This window comes from Heterocephalus glaber, unplaced genomic scaffold, assembly GCF_053883595.1.
Source record: "Heterocephalus glaber isolate CG9 unplaced genomic scaffold, H.glaber_assembly_v1.0 deba00001058, whole genome shotgun sequence".
Classification (NCBI taxonomy): Eukaryota; Metazoa; Chordata; class Mammalia; order Rodentia; family Bathyergidae; genus Heterocephalus; species Heterocephalus glaber.
This window is the reverse complement of record NW_028258184.1, coordinates 1,457,894-1,476,380: the sequence shown is the minus strand read 5'-3', so window position 1 is coordinate 1,476,380 and position 18,487 is coordinate 1,457,894.

The window sequence follows — 18,487 nt, the reverse complement described above, 5'->3', positions numbered from 1 at the left end:
AAAAAATAGATAGGTACCCTATGTCAAAACTAAAAATAGGTGTGGGTTTTTTGTATCTTCAGAATGTTTCCTTAGGATATGGGACTTTTAGCCCTAAAAAATAAAGGATAATCAAACTGGAAAAATAAGCCACTCTATTTTTTCTATCATGTTATTATCCAACCAATGCTACAAGCTGGGAAAATCTTCCAGCCTTCCATGATTCCTGTTTCTCTCATCTTTCCTGTCACAAGCAGCCTCCAGGGATAGGTTTCTTCCCTCAGAGGTAGGTTCACCCTAAGCCAGTTTACTGTAAACCCTTCCATGTACAGGCTCCTTCCAAAGATCTAAGAGGAACCCTACCAATGTCTTTAGGGGTTCACATGTTTTTCCAAATTTTTCAGAAGTAAAAATCCATGTTGAGTTGTGTTAGGTTGACCACAAGGCATGTTTGGGATCCAGTTAAAGGACATTTGGGTTAGAAATATTTCTTTTTAGATTTGCTGCAATGTTTTGATGTGGTTTCAGCACTGCTATAAATGGTCTGTTGATTGCTAGAATTCCTGGGATAGAGATGGCTTCCAGAAGTACTCTTACCACTCACAGCACAGAAAGTGAAGGGCCATGAAATTGTCACTGCATGAAGGTGTTCTTTAGCATCCAACACTGTTTCTATAAGAATTTCAGACAATTGCCACTTACTGTGTACCAAACTAGCAGCTAATATGTTGAAAACTCTTCCAAATATGAAACATGTAAAACTTGGAAAGGATATTTTTCCATTAGTCCCAGAAATCATTTCTAGTTAGAAATATGTGTAATGCAGCATATATAATCAGAAAACTGTCAAACTTTCTCTGCCTTTTATTGATTAAAAAAAAAGCCAATCTGAAATGAAGTTTTCCAGAATCCCCACATATATAGAGGGCAACCTGCAGCCATACAATAAGTAGCAGATAAAATCGTAGATGAAGCAAAAGAGTTTTTTGCAAGAGAAGCTGAGCCAGTCCCAGCACCCAGAAGGAAGGTCCACCGCCACCATCCCATGCTCCTAGGGCAGAGAAGGTGAGCCACGTGGGTGCCAGAAGCAACCCCCCCCCACCATGTAAATGAGAAGTCACATAAACAAGCCTCAAAAACAGACTTTCAGATCACCTACAGCAACCCCAAAGGGAAAAGAGATGGAACAATCTGATACTCAACCACCTGGACTCTCTGAACTGGCAACAAAAGAGGATCTGGGAAAAATGAAATCAGAAATAATTACTCAGATAACAGCAAAGATTGTGCTCATAGTGCAAGACATGATTAATCTAGAGAGGACACAGATAAAAAGAGAGGATCTGAGGAACATGATGGAATCCCAACATAGAAAACAAATGAAATCCATAAAACAGATACAAACAGATTTCCAGGAGATAAAAAACTCCATCAAAAGTCTGCACAGCTGAATGAACCAATGTGAGGATAGAATTTCACATATAGAAGATAAGATTGTAATTAGTGAGGAGGAAAAGAAAAATTGCTTTAAAATTGTAAGGGAACACAAGAAATCAATCCAGCAGCTGCTAGATGATGCAAAGAAGAATAATATAAGACAGATTGGAGTCAATGAAGAAAGAAGAGAGAGTGCAGATGACATAAAAAAAACTGTTCACAGACATGATGGCAGGAAACTTCCCAGGCAGGGGAAAAGAACTTGACATACAGGTAAGTGAGGCATATAGGGCTCCAGCTAGCCTTGATCAAAAAAAATCTACACCTAGGCATATAACAGTTAGGATTTCAGAAACCCAACAGAAGAACAAAATTCTACAAGCAGTGAGAGAAAAGAAACAAATCACATACAAAGGAAAGCCCATCAGAATCACAGCAGACTTCTCAATGCAAACCCTCAAGGCAAGAAGAGCTTGGACTGATGTATTTCAAGCCCTAAAGGAAAACAGCCTCCAACCCAGATTGATGTACTCTACAAAACTATCTTTCAAAATTGATGGAAAAATAAGATACTTTCATGATAAAGAGCACCTCAGGAACTTCATGAATACCAAACCAGCACTCCAAAACATTTTATACAATATCCTAGGAACAAACAATGAGGATCATAACCCCAGGAAGCCCAGCAGAATGAATCCATTGGTCGTTCCAAATTAAACGCAAAGGGAGAGAATCCAACAAAAAGAAAATGTCATGACAAGGCTTTTAAAACTTTTAACTTCATCTCTCTAATGACTGTATAATTCAATCTTGTTATTGTACTGATTAGTATTTTCCTGATTCTAGAGTTGCACACCTTTCCTTGTGCTGTACTGTCTATTTATCATCTTCTTATGTCTACTTTTTAATTGGGTTGTCTATTAATGAGCTGTAAGAGTTCTTTATATATTCTGGTCTTAGGTTATATGCATGGTAAATATGATCTGTTTAAGGACTACTTTTCATTTTAATGATGTTGTTTAAAGTTCTAAATTTTGATGGAATCTCATTTATCAATTTTTTTCTTTTATACATCATGTTTTTTGTATCCTAGGTAGTTCTTGCCTGCCCTAAATTCATAAACATTTTCTCTTATAATTTCTTCTTAAAGTTTTATACTCTTAGGCTTTCAAATCTAGGTTCATAGATCCCTTCAAGTTATTTTTATGTATGGAAATAAAGGGTTGTGGTTAATTTTTTATATATGAATACCAGATGTTCTAGTGCAGTTTGCTGAAAACTCTTTTTCTCGGCTCTTGAATTGAGTTTATATTCTATAAAATGCTAATGTTAAATAATCTTTCAAAACTCAGTGGACCATATATGTGTGGTTCTATTTCTAGATTCTCTGTTTTATACAAATGATCTATATGTCTTTCCTTACACCAACACTGCCTTGATTACTGTAGCTTTAGAAGTCTTAAAATTAGGTACTAAACATCTTCCAACACTGTTTTTTGTTTGTTTGTTTGTTTGTTGTGTTTTTTTTAACTTTTCTAGGTCCTTTGTACTCCTACATAACTTTTAAATTTCAATATCCAATTCTTCATTTATAGCAAGTATACATAGACCTGAATTTTTATATATACCTTGTGTTTTCTAATCCTCCTAAATTCAAGTACAAGTTCTAGGGGCTCCTAGAGATTTCTTAGTACTTTCTCTGTAGATGATCATTTCATCTACATATAAAGATTTTGCTTCTACCTTGCCAATCCTATCCTAATTGTGTCATTTTATTGCCAGACTATATTGGTTGGGCCTAGGTTTCAAAGTTTAATGGACAGATGCAGAGTAGGCATATCTGTCCTTCTTCCCCACCTTAAGGAGAAAGCATTGTAGCTTCTCCATTCATATAAGGCATTCTCGCTGAAAGTATGGAGTACAAGTCTTTAATCTGTTGAGAAAGTTCTGTCCTACTTCATTCTGCTGATAGCTTTTACCATGAACAGCTGTGGAATTTAGTCCAATACTTTTTCTCCAACTAGTGACAGGACCGTATGGCTTTTTCCTTTCCTCTGTTAAAATGATGACTTTTGGGGTTGGATCTTCCAGTGCTGAATCAATATTACCATCCCTATAACAAAACCACTTTCTACATCCTGCCAGATCTGACTTCTAATAGTTTATTTTGTTAAACAAATTTCTATCTATGTTCATACTTTTTTCTTCTATTATCTTTATCCAGTTTTAGGATTAGCACAATGTTGATTTCCTAAAGTGAGGGGAGAAGTGTTCATTTTTTTCTGCTTTAAATGTTTGATATAATTTATCAGTTAAAATGTATATGAGCCTGCTGTTGTCATATAGGTAGGTTTTCAAGCTAGGAATATACTTTCTTTAATAGGTGCTATTCAAATTTTATATTTCCTCCAGAGTTAGTTTCATTAATTTGTCTTTCAAGGTACTTCTTAGAAGTTGTCAAATTTATTTCAAAACAGGTTTTTGAAATATGCTTTCTATATCCTTTTAAATTCTGTAAAATCTGCAGTAATGTCTCCTAGGTCTTGATATTTTAATTTTAAAAATGTATAATTGATATTGTGTAATAGGAAGTAAAGGTCTAAAGAAGCAGGGAAAGTGGGAAAGGTAGGGGAAAGGAAAGAAGGGGAAAAAATATGAGAAAAGGAAAAAAATGGAAACAAAATCTTTGCAAACAGGGAAGGGTGGAGGGGGTGAAGGGAGGGCAGGGGAAGGGGGAAAAAAATAAGAACCAAGAGACTCATGTAATGGTGCAAGATGCTAGGGATGTATGTAAATGTATTTTATGTCTAAAATGTATGAATAAACTTAATGGTGAAAAAAATAATAAAGTTAACACACTCTAAAAATAAAAAAAAAATTAAAAAAGAGTTTTTTGCATCCAGTGTATCAAGAAAATAAATTTGAACAATTATGATAGAAAATATCCAAATTCTTCCTAACCTCTCTATAAATAATGCTGTTATAAATCTTTTTCATATAAGAATATTGAAAAGTATACATCAAAAATGTTTATATAGCTATGATGTGTTAAGGAGTGTCACAAAGGTATTTGTCTATCTGAAATTCGTACTATTCATCAGCCTTTAAATATTAATAATGTTTTATTATTTCTTTCTTCATTGTAAATAAACATTTTGCTTTCTCAGCTAATACTGTGTTTGTGACTTTGAACACTTTTTCTAAGAGCAAGCCCTCATAGTTGTGTAAGCTTCAAGCCTCACAAACGCAGCTCCACCCCTCCTGCTGCCTGGTCGATCATCTTTGGAATCTCTCTGCACTTTCATCCTCTTGGCCGCTTCAGAGTTCACTCTGGCATATTCAAGTCAGACACTAAACAAAGCAGCTGGCTCACAGCTCTCCTCACTCCAGTCAATCCACTCTGCTGCCACCAGGGTTAATATTCTAAAGTACACATTCAGCTCTCACCACGGGACACGAAACAGTGCCCTTTACAAGGTGCCAGTGATGTTCCATGGTCACCCTAGCTAGCTCATGCTGAGTCTTGCTGCTGGGACCGCAGTCTCTCAGGGAACCTCTCACATCACTCACATTTTACTCCTGTCATGATGCCCTGTCTCTCTAGGCCTGATAGTCCTTTAAAGTCATGCTCAAACACCACCCACCAGTGATGATTCACTCCACTCAGCCAGTATTTCTATGCTCTCCAAGTATCTTGTGTATTTTCTACTTCAGTGCTTTTTCGTATGGCAGTTTCTGTTAATGAGCATAGAGTATCTCTTACTACTTTAGTAAGAATCTCGAAAGCAAGCTGTATAGTTTTTCACTGTATCCTACACAGAGCATACTGATTGCCTGACTTGGCACTCATTCATTTATTTGCTCATTGAATAATCTCACGTGTCCATTTATCTAACTAACTACGCGTGCAAGGCTTCTTCAGTGTACTAGGGATAAAGCTTGTCATATATTTACAATAAATGTTAAGATGAATGATTAAATTGCCCTCTGATTTTGTCAGAAGAGAACCACATTGTATGTTATTCCTAGTACTTGGTGTCATTATCATAAAGTAGACAGAGACCATTTCCACTTATGTGCAAAGCAACAGCTGTGAAATAAAAATAGGACTGAGCTAGGATCAAAATATTTGGATTTGAGTTTCTAGGCTATTCTACCTAAGGGTTATCTCTGGTAATAATTTTTTTTCTTTCATATGGTTATTTCCTACTTCATGGACAGACTGTAAGAATTACATGATGCACTATGGGTGGAAGAAGTTTGTTAATCATTGTTTTAAATGAATGTGAAGGTGCTATTGCTTTCTGAAGAATCATGTTATTGCTCTTCTGCAGCAATAACATCTTCCATTTACACTTTCAACAGTAAGTCTCTAGGGGCTTATTTATTGCCCATCTAGAGTGAGAACCTCCAAATACAATTTGTTCAATCAAACTGCAATAACACTCAATTCTCAGAGATAATGAGAATGAACTAAACCTAAATGGAAATTCTTTTTGCTAAATCACTGTCATAACCTTAAAAGTGAAGGACAAAATGGAAGCCTGGCTCTGGGTAGCATGTAGGAACAGATGCATGATATTCTAACAGGCATATTCACATTCAATATCCATCAGATAATATGAAGTATTTTATCTCACAACTTAATAAGTGTAAAATGTGTTTAATGTCTTTTCCCCTCTTAAGAACTGCTGGGATCCAGACTCACAACTACTGCACGCATTACAGGTCAGGACCTATAAAGACACATGTTATGATTCATGCTGTTACGATTCATTCTATTAGGAGCTTTCCTAGTATTGTCATTTATTTGCATCATTAAGATCACCTCTTTAGTGCTAACAACCTGAAATGTGATTTAATGAAGTAGATGATTTCCTTGTGAAATCAGTAAAAATGCATGAAATGCTTAATTGACAGGTTAAGAACCAATACAAATAATTTCAAGGCTTGTCTCCTTACCAACATAAAATATCATTCTGTAGCGTTTTATGATCAGGGAGGAAGATATGGAACCTTATAATACAGAATAATGTACATCATTGTTTTTCATTCTGTTTGTGCTTTCCCTCAATTCTGTTGAGAAATATTTTGTTTATCTTTGGGGGAAGTTTTAAAATTTTCACTCATACACATTTCACAGTTGGATTCACCACATCTCTCATGTTTCTGAGGTAGGCATATGACCCAGACAATATTAGGAAAGACTTTCTCGAGGATATTTCAGATAGGGAATTCAAGAAATAAAATCCTTTCCTCTATAATGATGGAGTTGAAAATATTTGAACTTGGGAGCCACTGGAGGCCATAGTTACTGCTTCCAAAATAACAGAGACAGGCAGATACAATACTACAAAATTAAGGTGTGATAGTGAGATAACAAAAATTCTCCCAAATGGGTGAAAGCAAATTTCAGAAACACCTAAGATCAGACACTAAACACAAGAGGAGATGAAAATATAAGGAATAACAACAGAAATACGATACAAGATTACATCATTGTTGGATCTAAAGCCAAGTCCAGAGAAATAAAGCATATTCTAGAAAATGTGGCATTTGTATATTCTCATGATGCAAGGCACAGGGTATGTTTAAGGCCCCTAAGATCAATCTCACTCTTCTCAAGATCAACTATGTGAAAGCATCCAGTCTCCAGCAACTGGGGCACTCTCTGTGCTTTGGTTCTACTCAAAAGCAAGCAATTCACAGTCTTTTCTCTCTCTTCTCTTCCAAAGAGATGTGAATGCTAATATTCTCATGACCTTCACCTCCATTCCTGCCGGGAATGGCCTCACATCTCATTATAGCCAATAAAATGTGAGTGGATCCTTCCAAGGAGATTCTGGGAATGCCTCTGAGAGAGACAATTGTAGTGTGCAAGCCCACTCAGACGCTGCCCCTTTTTCTTTTCATCCTTCCTTTTCACTGCTTGAACAAAAGATACAATAATTCAAGGCTCAGAAAAATGAAGATGCCAGGCATCTAACTAGGCATGCTAACCATGGTGGTATAGGAAGGTAGCAGGATACTGAGCCTTTGATGTTACATTTTTATTAGTACTGCCATCCTTAAAGAACCTATGCCCTCTGTTTATTGTGTTTTAATGTTAAAGGAATAATCTCCCGGGCCTAAGGGGCTATTACTCTAGTTTTCCTTACTTATAGTACAATCCACCCACACTATATGAAAAGGGTTTATTTCCCTGCCAGATTCATTGAGCTCTACAGGCCTGTCTTGGGTCTATTTGTGTTGCTATGTCAAAACATCTAATACTGAGTATTTATAAAAAACAGAAATTTATCTGTCCCAGCTACAGAGGCTGAGAAATCAAAGATGCCGACACTAGCAAGTTCAGTGTCCAGTGAGGGCTTTTCCTATGGTGGCATCTTCTCCTGACCACAGGTTCACATGAAGGGAGAAAGAGGGGTGATGGGGGTTATAGTCAGGACTCCACAGCCCAGTAATGCCAGGAGAATCCATCCATGAGAACGGAGACCTCATGATTTAAACACATCCCCAAATGTCTCCACTTCCTAACACTAAAACAATGGGGACTAAGTTTCAATGTGAATTTTTGATGGGATAAATGTTCAGACTGTACCAGGTCCTTCTTTTTACCCATAGCATTTTCAGATGGTCCTACAAAACTCCCAGAGAAGCCATCTTCTTCTAGGACACTTTGTTTTTCTCCTAATACCTTTGGGCATGCAGGGGAGGTGAGACGATTGTGTCTGTCTACGGCCAGTTTTCCCTCTTTGAGAGTGCAGATTTTATCTTTCTAAAATTGTAAATGTTAATAATATGCTATCCATGAGTGGCATATTAAAAAATCAATACATGATTTAAATTGACTTATTTGATGACTATTCTATAATTAAAATTTTATAAACCATTTCATCATGCCATTGAGAAATTTTAAATTTCCATGTCTTTAATCTTGATACTTCGATTTATTTAAAATCAGGTAGATCAAATATTTTGAAATTAATTTCATTACATAAGTCAATGTAGTATGAAAGTAATTCTTAAAAGTTGATTTTGGCCTTCCACTTACTATAATTCATTTAATATCAAATGAGATCAGAGTCTAAACAGTTTTCTACTTTCAGAAATAAAACATAATTTATTTTTGAAATAGTATTTAGATCATTTAGAGATTAAAGACCATTTTTATTTTTAAGAAACTATGTTCCATAACAACTACTGTGATCATTTTACTTCTATCAGGTCTTTCTTAAAATGCCTATGTCTCCTGAAGAGTATTTCTGTCAGAGTAATTCTGGCATTAATTAACTCACCTTTAAGTTACTGTCATGGATTTCTTTAACCTTGGTTTCTGTGGGGGGCCTTGCCCCCCCCCCCGCTAGAACTCTTGAGTGCCTTTTACGGACATATCCGGGCCTGCTGCAAATCTACCCAGCAACAAGGAAGTAGCCCCAGTACCCTCCTCTTGCTCCTCCCCTCTAGCCCTACGGTATATATGCTGTAGCAGCTTCCGCAATAAACGAGACTTGATCAGAAACCTGTCTTGTCTCCATCTCTCGTGTCCCCTGTCCTTTGTCATTCTCACCCCCCCTCTAGGGTCTCCATTGACTTACCCGCGGGCCGGGACAAGTGGTGCCCAACGTGGGGCCAGAGAACGGGGGGATCCAGTGAAGAACGCTGCTCGGGGGCCCTATAAAATAAAATAGAAAAAAGAGGACTGCGTCTGACGTGAACCTGCCGTCTTTCCTGCACCTCGGTGAGTTGAGCAGCGATTATGGGACAGGGCATTAGCCAGCATGAGTTATTTGTACAAGGTCTTAAAGAAACTTTACAGGCACGAGGGGTAAAGGTTACAGTCAAACAGTTGTTAAAATTTTTTGATTATATTAGAGATCTCTGCCCTTGGTTTCCCGCCAAGGGTACCATTGACGAGAGGTGATGGAAAAGAGTAGGGGAGGCCCTTAAGGATTATTATGCTACTTGCGGACCAGGAAAGGTCCCGATCACTGCATTTTCTTATTGGAATCTTATTAATGACATTATCTCTCAAAAAACCAAAGATCCTGTGGTGACTCAAGCCATCCAGGTCGGGGAGATAGCTCTCCGATCGGAGGAAGGGTCGATCACTCTCCCTCGGAGTGAGGAGTTTGTAAATACCCTGCAGGATGCCAAGATGGCGCCGAGGCCCGAGCCCCTGCGGGACGCCAAGATGGCGCCGAGGCCCGAGCCCCTGCGGGACGGGACTCCCTCAAAGGATGAAGGAGAAGACTTGATGTCTTTTGATAGCGACGATGACTTAGACAAGAAAAAACAAAATGTTCTTGATGAGGGCTTACAGGCGGGCTCTGCCTCTTCCAAGCCTTTTAAAGAAAAGCTTCGGCGCTCCTCAGCTTCCACCTCCGCTCTTTCAGCCCCTGCCTCTGACCCCGCCCCGCCTGTTAAGGAGGTACCAGCCTTGTATCCTTCCCTCCGACATTTCAGAAACCCCCCTTTTCACAGAACGGTCCGGGGGAGGCTGGCTGGGCCAACCTCGAGGAGAAGGCAACCAGATATCGCAATCCTGATTGGCCACCTGTAGTTCAATGTCCGCCTCCTTATCTTCCAGAACCCAACACTCCCATTGCGCCCGCTCTAGCATGCCCTGTTGTTGATCCCCAAAAGGAACTCCGGGACAAAATAGAATTTCTAAAAGAACAGATAAGGTTAGAAAAGGAACATCAAGAACTTATTACCCAGCTTGAAGGCTTAAGAACAGGCAAAGCCCATGAAAATGTCCGTAGAGAAGACACCCTTAAGCCACGACCCCCCATTAGAGGGGCGACCCCCAGGGTGCCATCTGGATCAAGGGTACCCCTAGAACTTGAAACTGTGGAAGTCTTTCCTGCAACTGAGACTGCTGACACACAGGGACAGGTGTGGAGACACCATAGTGGTTTTGATTTCAAGGTTATTAAAGAACTTAAAACGGCCGCAGCTCAATACGGGGCCACTGCACCTTACACCATGGCTATTTTAGAATCAGTGGCAGAAAATTGGCTCACCCCAATTGATTGGCAGACTCTGGCCCGTGCCACCCTTACAGGAGGTGATTATTTATTATGGAAATCTGAATATGTTGAAAATTGCCGAGATACTGCTAGACGCAATGCTCAGGCGGGTAATGGTTGGATACTTGATATGCTTCTAGGGGATGGGGCCTATGCTACCAGCGATCAGCAGATGCAATTTGATGCGGGGTTATATGCCCAGATTCAGACCGCAGCCACTAGAGCCTGGAGAAAGCTCCCTTCTAAAGGAGATGTGAGTGCTTCTCTCACCAATATCCGACAGGGGCCTGATGAGCTCTTCGCGGATTTTGTTCACCGCCTGCTCACAACAGCGGGTCGGATTTTTGGGAGCGCAAAAACCGGGACAGATTTTGTTAAACAGCTTGCTTTTGAAAATGCTAATGCTGCTTGCCAGGCCGCCATCCGCCCTTATAAAAAGAAAACTGATCTCTCAGGTTACATTCGTCTTTGCTCAGAAATTGGGACCACCTACCAACAGGGACTTGCTATGGCTGCTGCCATGCAGGGTTACACGGTCAAACAGTTTTTGTCGCGCTGCCCAGGCAACAAGTGTTTCCGGTGCGGGACAACGGGTCATTTTGCCAAGGAATGTCAGGCCCCTAGGGCGTTGGCCCCTGGGGCCTCACTTCCGGGGCCTTGCCCTCGATGCAATAGAGGAAGACATTGGGCGAGAGAATGTAGGTCCAAGACGGACGCTCAGGGCCGGCCCCTCCCGCTTGTCCATAACCCGGATCAGGGAAACGGGAGAGGGGGCCTGGGGCCCAAACAAATTTACGGGGCGCTCAATTTTGCTCCAGCAAGCAACAATCCATTTCAGTCCTCTTCAGAGCAACAACGGGAAGTGCCGGACTGGACCTCAGTTCCACCGCCCACACAGTATTGACTCCAGAAATGGGGGTACAGGCCCTTTTGACAGGGGTCTTTGGGCCCCTGCCTAAGGAGACCTTTGGGCTTGTAATAGGCAGAAGCAGCAGCACTATGGATGGGCTGCTGATCTACCCGGGGGTGATTGATAGTGATTATTCCGGAGAGATTAGAGTTATGGTTTCTTCCCCCAAAGTCATTAACACCATTCAATCAGGCCGAAGATTTGCTCAATTGTTACTCCTTCCCCTTCTCTCTACCTCTAATAAGGCTCTTAACAACGCCCGAGGCAGCCAGGGATTCGGCTCATCCGATGTCTACTGGTCGGAGATGCTTTCAGCCCAGAAGCCTCTCATGACCTTGTGGTTGGATGGGAGACAATTTTCTGGATTGGTAGACACTGGTGCTGATGTAACTATCATCAAGGGAAAAAATTGGCCTCAGGCATGGCCATTAAAAGACACCCTCACCCATCTCAGGGGTATAGGTCAGAGTCAAAATCCTAAACAAAGTGCCAAAGATCTGACCTGGAGAGACCAAGATGGTAATCAGGGCACCATTCAACCTTATACCATCTCAGGGTTACCCATTAATCTATGGGGGAGGGACCTATTATCACAAATGGGGATGATTATTTCTAGCCCTAATGAAATTGTCACTATGCAGATGTTTAAAAATGGGTACATTCCAGGCAAAGGGCTAGGTAAACACTCTACAGGTATTGTGCAGCCCATTGAGCCAGTCCTTTGTAGCTTCAGCTATTCAGGCCGTATGTAAATCTTGGGCCCAAATGTATGTTATACACTATATGGATGTCACACATTACCCTAAATTTGGAAATCTTAAATATATACATGTCAACATTAATACATATAGTGGATTTGTATTTGCCACCCTACAATCCGGGGAGGCTACTAAACATGTAATTGCCCACCTTCTAGTCGCCTTCTCAGTACTTGGATGTCCACAGCAAATTAAGACAGACAATGGTCCAGGCTATACCCATTCTGGCTTCTCAAAGTTTTGCAAACAATTAGAAATAACACACATAATGGGAATCCCATATAATCCACAGGGACAAGGCATTATAAAAAGAGCCAACCTCACACTCAAAATTACATTAGATAAAATAAAAAGAGGGGAATGGTACCCTATCAAGGGGTCACCTAGAAACCTGATATCACATGCACTATTTATTCTTAACTTCTTAAATTTGGATGCCAAAGGATTATCTGCAGCCAACCGTTTCTGGCAGCCAGAGACGCAAAAACAAACGTGTTGGAGTCCAAAATTTCTCTCTCTGCTCGGTAGTGCTTAATGGCCCTGCCACCATTTGCCCTGCCCCGGGTCACGTGCTCGTCTGTGGAGGGAGCTTGGCATTCACCTCCCTCCCTACTAATTGGACTGGGCTGTGCGTGGTGGCGACTGTCCTCCCGGACATCTCCCTTATTCCTGGAGATGAGCCAGTGCCCTTGCCCAGCTTTGACTATATCGCTGGGCGACATAAAAGGGCCGTCTCACTGGTCCCCTTGCTCGTGGGGCTAGGGGTGTCCGGCGCCCTTGCCACTGGCTCTGCTGGCATCGGAGTGGCGTTACATTCCTATGCCAAATTATCCAACCAATTGATTAATGATGTTCAAGCTCTCTCCAACACTCTTACAGATATACAAGATCAGATTGATTCTCTGGCTGAGGTGGTCCTTCAAAATAGAAGGGGTCTGGACCTCCTCACGGCGGAACAAGGAGGGATTTGCATAGCCCTAAATGAACATTGTTGTTTCTATGCCAATAAATCTGGGATCGTCAGGGGAAAAATTCACGAACTTCAGGAAGATTTAAACAGACGACGACAAGAATTCACTCAAAATCCCCTCTGGACTGGCCTCAATGGTTTCCTCCCTTATCTCCTCCCTTTGCTGGGACCCTTATTGGGTCTACTCTTGCTCATTTCTTTAGGGCCCATACTTTATAACAAAATCATGGCCTTTCTTAGAGCCCAGATAGAGGCAATAAAAACAGCTCCCATACAGGTCTACTATAATAGATTGGCAATGGCTGACCAGGACGAATGTCGGACCATCGATTAGGTCCTTGCCGTGGCGAAGTGTTCTCGCCCCACCTGGTGAGTGGGCTGGCAAGCCAATGACGGGCAACTGAGCAAGCGTGCCATGCAATGAGAGAGCCCTCGTGTGCCGCCTAAGACAGGTGCCAGAGCCTTGATTCTCTGGTTAACCGATGACGGGTAAGGTGCACGGTGCAGACACGTATGTTGCTCTGACCCAAGACAGGCTCAGCCCCCGCAGGCTTGGCTCTCCTGACGCCTTCCTTATAATTATAATTTTAAAGGGAGGACCTGTGGGGGGCCTTGCCCCCCCACTAGAACTCTTGAGTGCCTTTTACGGACATATCCGGGCCTGCTGCAAATCTACCCGGCAACAAGGAAGTAGCCCCAGTACCCTCCTCTTGCTCCTCCCCTCTAGCCCTACGGTATATATGTTGTAGCAGCTTCTGCAATAAACAAGACTTGATCAGAAACCTGTCTTGTCTCCATCTCTCGTGTCCCCTGTCCTTTGTCATTCTCGCTCCCCCTCTAGGGTCTCCGTTGACTTACCCGCGGGCCGGGACAGGTTTCCTTTTCCTGTTCAGTCTTTCAAATACACTAGTGATCATAGCATTACATAAGCATTGCACTGATATTTAATTTAGTACTTCTACATTTCCCTTTCATATAAAATATAAATTGTTGATAAAGGACTTTTTACTTATTACTATTCTCAAAATGGCATTCTTTACCATTTAAACAATGCAGAGGGTTGGGACACTGATGCCCCAAGCACTGGAAAATCTATTTTCTGCTCTTAAAAACTTCACTACTAGTAGTCTACTGTTGTTCAGAAGCCTTACTGATAAAACAATTGATTAACACATATTTTTATGTTGTATGGTTATATATGGAGAAAAATGGAAGGACAATGAGATTGCTTTTTTTTTACCATGATATGCAATTTGCTGGATAGACCAACTACTCATTTGAAGATGATAAGCACTGCAGCTCTCAAAAATTGAGCTCACCACTTGAGCAATTAGAAGTGGCTGTAACATTATCATAGTGTGGACTATAGAAAATTTTATGCAATTATGATAATACCACACCTTTATTCTTGTTTATACTTAACTATGAATGATGCCACATATGGTCTATAGGTCTATGTTACCGTTTTGGTAAGTTGTAACTTTTTACAAGGTGTTAAGGCTTATATCTAGATGTCCTCTCAAAGCCTCATCCATTCATAGGTGGGGCTTTTGGGAGTGACTGGATCATGGGTATGTGATACTGGATTAGTCTATTGAATGGTTTAGTGTAGTTCTGTGTATGGATCACGCACTTACTAAGGAGGGAAGACCCACCCCGAGTGTGGGTGGCACCAACAAATAGGCTTGTAGCCTGGATGCAGTAAAAAGGGAAAGAAGGCTGGCTGTTTTCTCTCTGCCATGCCATGGACTGTTTCTCCTCTGTCATACCCTTCTGCCACGCTGCCCTGCTTTGGAGCCAGCCAACTACAGACTGAAACTGCTCCAAACTGCAAGCCAAAATAAACCTTTACTACTATAAATTGTAGGTGTCAGGTATTTTGTCTCAGCAATGACATAAGGATTTTTTTATATTTTTGGTAGTAAATGATAATCTAGTATATATTTTACGTCTTCATGATATGCCAAAATGTTTCTTATTTTTTTATATTTCTAGGCCATATAAATTACTTGTGAAGTTTTTTAAATTGTCCTAAATCTCAAAAAAGTTAGTGATTAAGAGGATCTGTACAGGTTAAACCTGTGTTGCTGTACAGTTCACTTACCCTTAAATATTTCCATAGCAAGAAAAATATATGGCCTTTCTCCACACATATCCAGAGAGGCTTGAATTCACATAGTTTACTTTTCCTTATGACTGATGTTATCACCTAAATAGTGCTCCAGAAAACCAGACCACAATACATTCTCCTCATTTTTTCAATTTTTTTATACTTTTCCCTTACTGTAAATCTAATTATGTAGCTAACAATTATCTCTGTACAGGCTTGGTTATGGATTTTTCATTTTTACTTCTTGTCTCATTTCCTAAATGGTCTATCAAATTCAGAGTTGGCTTGCTTCTTCCTAATGTACATACATAAAAAGATAAGTACTCATTGGTTTATTATCTTTGAAAATATTTCATAATATAGCATTTACCCAGTGTAATGTGCTTATGTGTTGACATAACTGTTTCTTAAATAGACTATAATACATTACTTTATCCCAGATCAGAACTGTTGCAGACACAAAAGATTTCAGTGACTATATTCTGGCAGAACTTGACTAATAGACTTGGGGGATAGGACTAAGTCTTCTTTCTTTATGAGTGCCAAAAAAAATAACTAATGAAGCACTGTGAATATATTTTGCAAATGCTGACAAACAGAAAATAAGGCCAGGACAGAAAATCTGGCCTTAAAATTGACAGTCTTGGTTTTTCCCATCTGGAACAAGAGTTAGTGTACTCTCCCTTATTCATTTTGCTAGTTACAACTAAATATACCAAGCAAAATAAATTATCACTGGAGTCTTAAAGAAGAAAAAAAGAACCAAAGTAGTTTGAGATTTTAGGAGTTGAATGACTGGAAAGTGAATGCTCTGGGTTTTGCTTCATGTATATTCCTGCTTGGGTACTAGAAAAGCCCCCAAGAGAGAAACACCAGTGAGATTAGAAAGAAAAGCCCCAAGGAAATTTTATTTCTCTGGAAGGAGTCTGAGAAAAGGTGATCCTACAAAATGTAGTTCTTTTGACGATGTACTCTAGAAAAGCAAGGAGTTAAAAGCTATACCTCAGTGCTTCCCATTCAGTGCTGCATCCCCAGTGACTGTAAACAAAACCCTGTCTTCCATACCTGTCCTACATTAAGAATGTAGCATGCCTATGTCTTTCCACTGTTTGCCATGCAATTGTGTGTGGGAGCCCCATGTTAGCCAACTTTGCATGCCTTTGACCAAATACCTGAAAAAAATACTTTAAGTGGAGAAAAAAATTATATCTCACTGTTTCAGAAGTTTCATTCCATGGTTGACTGTCTCCAAGGCAGAAACATCATGGTGGAAGGACATGGTAGAGGAAAGCTGCTTGCCTCATGGTAGCCAGGAAGTTAGAGAGTTAGAATTAGAGAAAAAGAGCCAGAAGGAAAGGGGCTGGGGAAAAATATATCTTTCAAAGGTACATTCTCAGTCCTCTACTTTCTCCAAATGATCCCTAGCTACTAACTGTGCATTCAGCTATGAACTTATCAGTGGGTTGATCCATCAAAGAGGTTAGTGCCCTCAGAATCCAATCACTGCCTGGCTCTGCCTGTGAACATTGCTCAGTACATGAGTCTCTGGAGATGCTTCAAATCTAAGCCCTAACACATACTATAAATCATCCCCATCTGTGTTAGTATGAGCAGAGACATCTTCCCTGTCATCCACAATGAGGTCTGTGACTGTTGTGATTTTGCAATTTAAAAATTGTGTAAATTATGTCAGCACTGAACTAACTGAACATCAGCCAAGGAGCAACATTCTTTTGAGTCTTCACCACAGACTACAAAACTGCAAAGTGGATCCATACTGACTATCATCATCCTGCTCTAACCGAATGAGAGCAAAGAGACAGCATGTAACTTCTCCTCAATAAGAAAGCAGAGAGTATAGGGAGATGATGAAGCTGAAGGATTACATTTTTGTGTATGACATTCTAACCAAACTCCAGAACAGCTCATGCGTGAAAACAACCACAAAATTTTATAACTGGTCATGTATTGAAAAACATCAACAACTCAAACCTGAACGTCACTGTAAAAGTTTGAAATGCTGGTCAACATTTAAACTATAGTCTACAAAGTAGGCCAGGATATGTATTCTGAACTTTAATGAGAATATTGTTTGCTAAAATAGAAGACAGAAAATAGTTTTAGAATATATACAATTAAATTTTATATATAGTATCTACCGAATTAAATTATAATGTTTAGACTATATTTCAACACATACCAAGAACCAGGACATACAAATTCAAATAAGATAAGAAAATGAACTGACACCAATGATAGGATATATCTGATGTAATTATCTGATGATGACTAAAAATAGATATGAAAATACACAAAAAGAAATTAGGAACTCACTTGAATCAAATCGAAAAATAGAAAATCTTGGCACACAAGTAGATGACATAAAGGAAAAATTTTAGAACTGAAAATTATAGAAACCAAAAGTAAAAACTCGCAAGATCTTTTCAATAGCAGAATGAACATCACAGAGGAAGGAAATCAACCAACTAGAGATTACATACATTAATCAGCTTTTCCACTGCTGGAACAAAATACCTGACATACACAGTTTAAAGGAAAAGAAGTTTGTTTGGTTCATGGTTTCAGAGGTTTCATTTCATGGTCAATTGACTCTAAGGCAGAAACATCATGGTGGAAAAGTGTGATAGAGAAATAGTATGCCTCTGTCACCTCAGGGTAGCCAGGAATCAGGGAGACCAAAGAGCTAGACAGGATGGTACTGGGATCAAAAATATATCCTTTATCTCTTGTTACCATTGATGCCTTGTGTGTGTTATGTTGTTTCTGCTCTGTCATGCCTATTTGTCATCTCTGACTTGGAGTTTCCTGATTATGGACTAAAACCTCTACAAACTGAGAGAAAAGCCTTGGCCATACCACTGCCCCTAGCTCCAAGGAGGTGAGCCATGTGGGGCCCAGCAGCACTTAACCTCACCCCCCGACCACCACCTTGAATGAGAAGGTACATAAACAAGTGTCAAAACCACATTTTCAGATCACCTAAACCAACCCCAAAAGGAAACAAGATGGAACAATCTGATACTGAAACACCTGGAATCCCTGAACTGGCAATGAACAGGGACCAGGAAAAAATGAAATCAGAAATAATTTCTCAGATAAAGGCAGGGATTGTGCCCATAGTACAAGACAGGATTAATAAATCTAGAGTGGACACAGATAAAAAAAAAAAAAAAAAAGAGGTGCTGAGGAATATGATAGAATCCCAACATGGTAAACAAATGGAATTCATAAAACAGACACAAACAGATTTCCAGGAGACTGAGAATTCCA